This window comes from Dioscorea cayenensis, chromosome 10, assembly GCF_009730915.1.
Source record: "Dioscorea cayenensis subsp. rotundata cultivar TDr96_F1 chromosome 10, TDr96_F1_v2_PseudoChromosome.rev07_lg8_w22 25.fasta, whole genome shotgun sequence".
Lineage (NCBI taxonomy): Eukaryota > Viridiplantae > Streptophyta > Magnoliopsida > Dioscoreales > Dioscoreaceae > Dioscorea > Dioscorea cayenensis.
This window is the reverse complement of record NC_052480.1, coordinates 16,367,907-16,376,826: the sequence shown is the minus strand read 5'-3', so window position 1 is coordinate 16,376,826 and position 8,920 is coordinate 16,367,907. Positions and strand designations below refer to the sequence as shown.

General features: G+C 41.9%; 1 non-coding gene across 1 annotated transcript; it reads right to left on the bottom strand.

The window, feature by feature from the left end:
* Nucleotides 1-7,234: 7,234 nt before the first annotated feature.
* On the bottom strand, nucleotides 7,235-7,341 carry LOC120271227. The gene has a single exon (XR_005539847.1). It is a non-coding gene; the product is annotated as a small nucleolar RNA R71 (small nucleolar RNA).
* Between the last annotated feature and the right edge of the window lie 1,579 nt (nucleotides 7,342-8,920).

Here is an 8,920-nt window from a genome sequence, read left to right as displayed (position 1 = left end):
ACTCATTAATGCATTAGTTAGGAAGCATAATAGGGGTTTTGAACTTGAAACAATTGTCCTAGACTGAACAATATCCGGATACCCGATTTATCATCGATTGCCTCCCATATCTTTTACTTGCGCCTCCTTTATCTTTTCTTATTTTCATTTGCATTGAGTTGGTTTTGAAATCACTTTCAACATATTTTTATTCTAGTTAAATAGAAATCTTGGTGGTTCTAAGCACTATTCCCTCGTGGATCTCGACTACCCTCTCACCGGGTATTATTAGTTCGACACCCTGCACTTGCGGGTTTACACGCATATCTCGGGTCGTGTCAGGGCCCTCAAGTAGTAGTCAGATGATGTCAAGACGCGGCATCACCACTGTGTGGTTTGTGACCTGCGTGGCCCGAACCTTTACCAGATTTGCATGCAGTATCCCTGTAACACTCTTGAGCTTCTCAAATCGATCATGTGCTCGAGTCGAGGAGAATATCCGAATTGGTGGGGGCTCCCTGCAGCAGTAGGGGATGCCTCCGCCCATGACTACCTCGGGCCGAGTGGCTTTGAGAACCGGGCTCGCGACCTCTCTGCTATAACTCCCTAGGCCTCCAATGGCTCTGGTGGGGCCATGTTCAGCACATACACCCCGTCTCTATACCTGTGGATCATACCCATCAGTCGCCCGGTCTCCAGGCCGAGGAGTGCAGGTATGATCATCTTCTCAGCCCCTCTGATCACGTCCAATAGGCCCATCCCCATGTTGAGTCTAGTAATGTAAGGGCCCGATAAAATAACTCACAATCTTGGCATACTACGCCCTCGATACCCTCGTATACTCAGTACAATGTGCCCCAGAGTTGATCGGGTTGACTCTACACCATGGAATGCAAGTATAATAGCTCATGTCCGCTCAAGACTTCGCAGATTATCACCGTGCCCATTCACCGAATGACAAAGAATGGCGGATGTACCTATATGCCGATAGAGAAAGGCACGTGGTCTTTGGACACGCCCGGCTCGTATTGGCCTTGACCACAAAGTTTCTTGTATGCTCTCTGTGTGTCAGACTGCCGGGATAATTTGTCAGTAACTGAGTGTACTCCTCTATGTCCATGAATGCCTTATCATATAAATCAAGTAGAATCAAAAACTGACTAACGCTCATGCTGTGGTGCTGTCTGAGCTCTCTAAACTGTGTAATATCTAAATTCGAAAAGCAGTGGTAGGGGCGATCGAACTCAAATGATGACGGCAATTTCAATGTAAGTATAAGGATGCCTGGCTCCCTGATCAACAATAAACGCCACCAGCTAGCCACCAAGAGGAGCTCGTCAACCTCATCAGCCATGTTGTCGGCTAACTGCACCTCCTTGAGCGAACTCAAATCTGGAAATCGCGTCTGACCGAACTTAAGCTTCGACAGCAGCTCAAATCAAGCTTGGTGCTCGGGAATCTAGAACTCTATGTGCTCAGGCTCAGGCGAGGGCTTTCGAGAATGTTTACCTGCAAGTATTGCAAAGAAAATCAATCAAATAAACTCACAGAACAATACTGCAGAAATCCACACTGTCGTGTGGAAATTCCATACACCTCTGTAGATTCACGGGGCGTGAAAACCGCACGGCCCTTGTGCCATAAATCCAAAAATACACCAAATCACTTCTAAACTCGTTCTAAACATACGACAAGTATTTTTAGCATAGAAACAAAGCACATTCACCAATTTAATCAAAGAACATCAAAGATAATCAAGTAAGGGTGAAGAAAAGAGAAGATGCGGGTTTGCCGACAAGATAAAGTCGAAAAACCTTGAAATCGGCAGAAGCGATTCTGACCCAATACTTGAGATTAGCCTTAATTAGAGATATCTTGACACTTAATGCAATCATAGGAGAACTTGGGCAGAAGCGATTTTGACCCAATACTTGTATGTAATTAGGGGTTATTGTCGTGACCATCAGGTAACCTACTATTAGACTTTTCCTGTCCCAATCACCATTGCCTTTGTAATTTTAGCATCTCTCTAGCTTTAGTAGTCCTGAGGGGATCCTAGCACGGGGACCTTGCACTTTCATTGCTACTTGCTTCTTTAAAATTCTTATGTGGGGAGCCTTAGTCCATGTGTTTATAGTTTCCTTTTTTGTTATTTTCTTATTTAATTATAAACCTATATTTGTTATATTAGATAGTGCCGTCTAGGGGAAAGTAATAGCAGCTCTTGGGATCCTAGGGAATACGCACTGCCCTCGCAGGTGCATGAGAGGTATTACTTAAAGACATGTGCGCTATGGATTTCACATCAAGTTTTTGGCGCCGTTATCGGGGAACTCCAAGAATGCTAGGAAAACCTTTAGCTCACTGATCTAGTCATTTATCTTTGTCATTGTCAATATTTATCTTTGTATGCTTCTTTCATCCTTTTGTGCATATTTGTTTGTTTTCTTTTTAGTTAAATTTTTTTTTGTTAACTTATTGATTTTTGTTTTGTTTGTTTACACAGGGCCATGGATTTTCAAGAAAAAATGTTGGCCTAAAAAATATTGGCACTTGAGAAGCAGATGGAAGAAGCTATTGCCATGAGAGCACGCCAAAGCAATCCACACCATAATATTTACAATCCCTATTGGGGAGGGCATCAAAATTCTTTGGCACATTATCATACTCAACAATGGGAATACCCTCACCAAGGACTGCTATAAGAACACTCCTTTGAAGAACTGTGGCATTGCCAACCTCTAGTCATCCATAGTAAGCAACTTAACCAATGGGGTTTTAATACATAAGATGTGTTTACAAGATTCATGATGAATGCGGATGCGGAACTTGAAGCCATGAATACCACAATTTTTAATGCCCAACAATTTGTTCAAGGTATGGAAAACTAGATAGGAGAGTCTTCCAATATATCGACCGAGTTGCAATGAACTATAGAAGACCTATCTAAGAATGACATTAGAAAGGAAGAGAACAAAGGTGAAATTGAGGTGGAAGTTGGTATTGAGGTGTTGGAGGTTGGAGGAGCAATTGATGTAGCATCAGTAGCTTTTGAGCAAATAATAGATGTTCCACCTCAACTTGAAATTGAAGAAGACAAGGGGGAGGATGAGATCATGGCCATGCAAAAAATTTGAGGAAGTCCAAGAAACTCCATCGACCACATTTGAAGACACTACTTGCCTCAATATTGACCATTCCATCAACCAATCGATAATTTTCAAGTGTAGAGAAAAAATTTCAGGAATTGTAATTGAAGATGGGGTATGAAGCTATGGTCATCCTTGAACCCACCAATGCTAGGCTTGGACAATTCCCAACCAAAAATTTTCCTTGGTGGCCCAAGAAAATTTTATGGGCACTTGAAGTTAATCACACCATGGTTGAGAAAAAATATTGTGGATAGGATGTTAAAGCCACCAATTGATCCATCTATGCAAAGCTTGACAAGTTCTTAACCAAATTTGTTCCCTTGGAAACCCAAACTAAACTTTTGGGTAGTTCAAGGCAATTTGACAATGGTCGAGGAAGAAAATGCCAGTAGGAGGTTAAAACCGTCCAAGACCCACCTATGCCAAGCTTGAATAATTTTTGACCGAACCATTTTCCTTCGAGGCCTAAACAACTTGGTGGAGTACTCAATGGAATTTTAGTCAAGACCAAAGAAGAAGCAGGGAGGATACTCAAACCATCTAAGGATCCACCCAAGTTTAAATTGCACAATTTCCGGCCCAAGCTTTTTCCATGGAGGCCAAAAGGTAACTCATGTTTCGCCTTTAATTTTACACCATCCAAAAAGGTACACTTCATTTTCTTGGTAGTTCTTATGCCAATTCTAGCTAGGATGAACACAACATTTTCAAGCCTCCCTAAGATAAGAAAGAGGCACCTCGAGTTAATGACGTTAAACAAGCGTTTTTTGGGAGCCAACACAAGTTTTAAATTCATGTTCTTGCATTTTTCGTATGTTAGTTGTGTGATTGTTATATTTGTGTGTGTGTGTTTGTGTGCCTTTTGTTTGGTGTTTGTTTGAATGATCCATGCATGTCCTTGATTTCTTAATTTTATCCATTGATTTGGGGTGTTCTAAATTTATTTCATGTATAATTCGGTGTTCTAGATGTTATACTTCGATTTTCATTATGATTGCAAGCATGGATTGCCATAAATATATTTTTTTCCAAGCCTTGTAGGCATCCTTGTGGCCACAAGGATGCCTCTATGGCATCTAGAGAGTCCATACAGGCATGCATGTGGCCGCATACTTGCCCGCATGGCCCTCAGGTAGCACATTAAATTGGACGACCTTTTCACCATTTTCCCCATAAGTCTCTCATTTCTCCTCCATTTCTCCTCATTCTTTCACCATTTTTCTTCATTTTTTTCTTATACACTCCTATCCTACCTATTGCAACTTGCATCAAATGGTTTATTCAAGGTTTCACCATCTTCTTCACCGATCTTCTTCAATTCAAGCTTTGAAGCCCTAACTTGTGTGTTGAAGAAAAGTTATTTTTTCTTCTTGATTTTTACATGTTTATATTGATTAAAACCTTGGGAATGTTGTATGGATGTTAAGTTTCTGATTTATTTGCATTTTGAGACATTATTTGTAAAGTTTTGGGCTTCAAAAATAAGGGGAAACTCTTGCAAAATTTATGTTCTTCCTACAGTAAATTTTGATTGGAACTCCCATTAAATTTTTTTGACACTTGTAGCATACTTGTAAATCCCTGATAAGTGCTTGTGCGATAAGAATATGAAGTATTCTTTCCTTGTGTTGAGCATTACTTTTCTCGGGTTTTAATGCTAATATATGTGTATTTATGTTATTTTCATGCAGGTAGGGTTGTTAGGGCGATTATGAGAGAAAGAAGCCAATGTGGGTCGTAATGCACTAATTTGGAGGAAAACTTGCTAAGGTTCAAACGCGAAGACATAGGTTGGGTTCGAGATGCAGAAATGTGTGCCAATCTCCTCGTATCTGAGTTAGCACAACTATTTTGAGGGGCACAATGGCAGTCACATTAAAGCATTCCGACTTGTGCATATAAAACAAGATCTCCACCAACATGTCCTTTACTGAAGAAGCAAGGTGATCCATGACGTAAATGTGTGCCCATTTGTGTTACCTCGATGAAAGTATATTTTCGGGAGTATTTCTGGGCGGTACTGCAGCAGGGTACTATAGAAAACATTGTAGCAAAAATACTATAGCAGCATTGCGTACAGCCGGCCGAGAAAATAGGAAAACAGAGAATCCACACGGGCGTGTGGAAATTCCACGCGCCCGTGTGAAAAATCCACAGGGGCGCCCACATGGCCGTGTGGATTCCCAATTCCAGCCCTTTAAAAGACGATTTCAGCCCCGATTTCAACATTCTTTTCTCCATCTTTTCCCCAACTTGAGAGAGGGCTGCGGCTAGGGTTTTGAGAGGTATTGGCTAGGGCTTTGGAGAGGTTCTATGGCTCCGACATCGCATGCCGTTTGGATGAAGGTTAGTGGGAGAGCTTATGTCTGCACCGATCTGGCGAGGTGTATCCTAGGCCGGACAAAGGGACTTTTGCAACGAGTAGATGACTCTCCATAAGACCATCGCCACGACTATCGAGGGGGTTTTCTATGGATGCTTTGTTTTTATATTCGATTTCATTGATTGTATCTATCTGCATGGAGAGCTAAACCCCCTAGTGGGTACTTGGGTATTTGTAAACCCTAGGATGTATTCATTTCATTGAATCTCTTTATTATGCTTTCAATTAATTGATGCTTATTATGAGTTCCAATCTTGTAAGCTTGATTGTTTGAATACTCTCCTAGAGTGATACTAGGGTTGGGAGTGAGTGACACACCACGAGAGTTAGACAAAGCTAGATTGGAGAGGGTTGAAAGGGTGAGTTAAGAGGTAGCGGAGCGTCCCCTTTCCCCTCCGGTGTGATCGATCCTGCCTTCACGTTCCAAGAGTTCTTTGCGGCCATAGTAGAGTGAATGGGCTAAGGGAGGACCTTCCGCTGGGGCTTAGTTGCGAGTGCAACGGAGTGAAGCGTTGAAGCGATTTTAGCACCTAAGGCTTAATTATGGCTAGGGACCTTCCACCTGGACCAAAGGGTTAGGTCTATATATAGGAATAGGGTTTATCACTTGGAATCCATAGAACTCATTGCAATTCTATACGGGTGTGAGGTTGAGAGGTTATTCAATCTTTCCTCCAGGACATATATAGAGTTAGGCATGGTTGACTTTAGATTTGGGACCATGTAATTAAGGATTTCCACGACTCATTGTTTCATCAATTAGAAAGTATAATAGAGGGTTCTTGCACTTGAAACGATTGTCCTAGGCAGAACAATATCTGAGTACCCCATCTTTATCGATTGCCTTACCTTCTCCTTTACTTGTGTTGTCTATCTTGTTGCTTTTACTTTTGTTATTTCATATTTTGTCACACATATCACTATTCATATTTCACATTAGTTAAGAAACAACTTAAGTGTCTTTATTCCTCTACTCGTGGATACGATACTCACTCATCCGGGATTATTACTTCTGACACCGTGCACTTGCGGTTTACACTATATTCGGTCGTGTCAAGTTTTTGGCTCGCTGTCGGGGAGTAGGCGTTCAGAGATACTTTGCACTTTGTTTTCTTAGCTATTTATTCATTCATTTTTTTTCATATCTTCTTTTCTATCATCGTTCTGATTTTGTTTTCTTTCTTTTGGTGCAGCTCCAGGTTATGACCCGAGGGAACACTTTGATATTGATTGAAAGAGATCCAGAGCTCGAATGTACACTTAGAAGAAAAGGGAAAGAACCTGTGCAAGAATAGTCTAATCTAACTGATTTGGAAGTAGAAGAATCTGAAAACATGGCACAACATAATGAGCAACAACGAACTTTATCCGATTATGCCAGACCTTCAGTATTGGGGACACAATCGAATATTGTGCACCGATTATAGCTCAGAAGTTCGAGATGAAGCCGGCATTCATCCACATGTTGCAGCAATCTGCACAGTTTAACGGTTTAGCCGATGAGGATCTGAACAATCATATAGAGAACTTTTTCTAGGTGTACGATATGCTTAAGATAAACAGGGTGACGGATGATGCCATCAAGTTGAGAGCCTTCCCATTTTCCTTAAAAGGGAGAATGAAGTAGTGGCTACACTCATTACCTAGAGCATAAATTATCACATGGGAGGAGAAGGTAGAAGCTTTTCTTGCCTGTTATTTCCCTCCCGAAAAATCTGCAAAGCTTAGGAATGAGATCTCATTTTTTATACAGTTGGAATTAGAGTCTCTACTTGAGACGTGGGAAAGGTTCAAGGAGATCCTGAGAAAGTACCTGCAACACGGATTCCCGGAGTGGATGATTGTTCAGACTTTTTACAACGGTTTGAATTAGAGTACAAGGCAACTCTTGGATGCGACAGCAGAAGGTACCTTAGGTAGCAAGCCCCCGGTGAGGCCCATCAACTAATTAAAGAAATGGGGTTAAACAGCTACCAATGGAATGCTAGGGAGAAGAAAAAGGTGGCCGTCCTCCATGAGATAGATACTGTAACCTCATTGGCGGCTCAGGTGGAATCATTGAGTAAGAAGTTAGATCTTCTAACTTTGAATAGAGTGGCAGCTATGACTACTTGCACCGAGTGTGGTGGAGGACATGCTCCTTCTGATTGCCCAATCTCCATTGGTGATGCATCTTCGATTGAGAACATCGATTTTGTAGGTAATGCCATGAGGAATCAAGGAAACCCATATGACAACACCTACAATCCGGGTTAGAAGAATCATCCCAATTTTTTATGGAGCAACCAAGGTCCAAAAAAGGCCATGGGGCCACCGGTTTTCCAACAACAACAATAAGCCCCAAACATGGAAAATAGAGTTTCAGGTTTGGAGACCCGAATGAATGATTTGGAGAAGACCTTGACTAGGTTTGTGTAATCATCTGATACAAGGTTCCAATCAGTTGAGTCTACACTTCGCAACCACACCGCCTCTTTGCATAATCTTGAAAATCAAGTAGGGCAGATTGCGAAGTCCTTATCCGAAAGGCCACAAGGAAGCTTGCCGAGTAACACCGAGACCAACCCTAGAGAGCATGTGAAGGCGATCACTTTGAGAAGTGGTCATGAGGTTGAAGGTAGGCTTTGAGTGAGAAGCCCAATAAACACGCACCCGAGGTTATAGAGGTTGAGAAGGGAGCAAGCAAAGAGAAGGAGGTGGTACCCCCACCTTTCAAGCCAAGAATCCCTTATCCCTCTAGATTGAAGAATAACCAAGGGGATGAATAGTAGACAAAGTTTCTGAGTTTGTTCAAGAAACTCCACATCAATATTCCTTTTGTTGAGGCATTGGCCTAAATGCCTAAGTATGCAAAATTCTTGAAGGACTTGTTAACTAACAAGACAAAGTTGGAGGAGAGTGCTTCAGTGATTTTAGATACTTCTTGCTCGGTGGTGTTGCAAAAGAACATGCCGAACAAGAAGGAAGACCCGGGAAGCTTCATAATTCCGTGTAATATTGGAAATCTAGGTGAAGAAATGGCATTCGCGGACTTAGGGGCCAGTATCAACGTCATTCCATACGCCTTCTTTCAAAAGCTAGGTTTGGGCGAGTCTAGGCCTACTCGGATGACTTTGCAATTGGTGGATCGAATGGTGAGACATTCGAGGGGTATCATTGAAGATGTGCTTGTCAAGGTGGATAAGTACATATTTCCTGTAGACTTTGTGGTGCTAGATGTCGATGAGGATGCGGATGTACTCTTGATACTTGGGAGGCAGTTCTTGCGGACTTCCAAAGCATTGATTGACATGGACCGCAGAGAGTTAACATTGAGAAATGGAGATGACAAGCTCACATACCTCCTTGCTGAAGCCATGCGTCATTCTCTTGATTTCGATAATACTTTGTATTTTGTAGACACTAT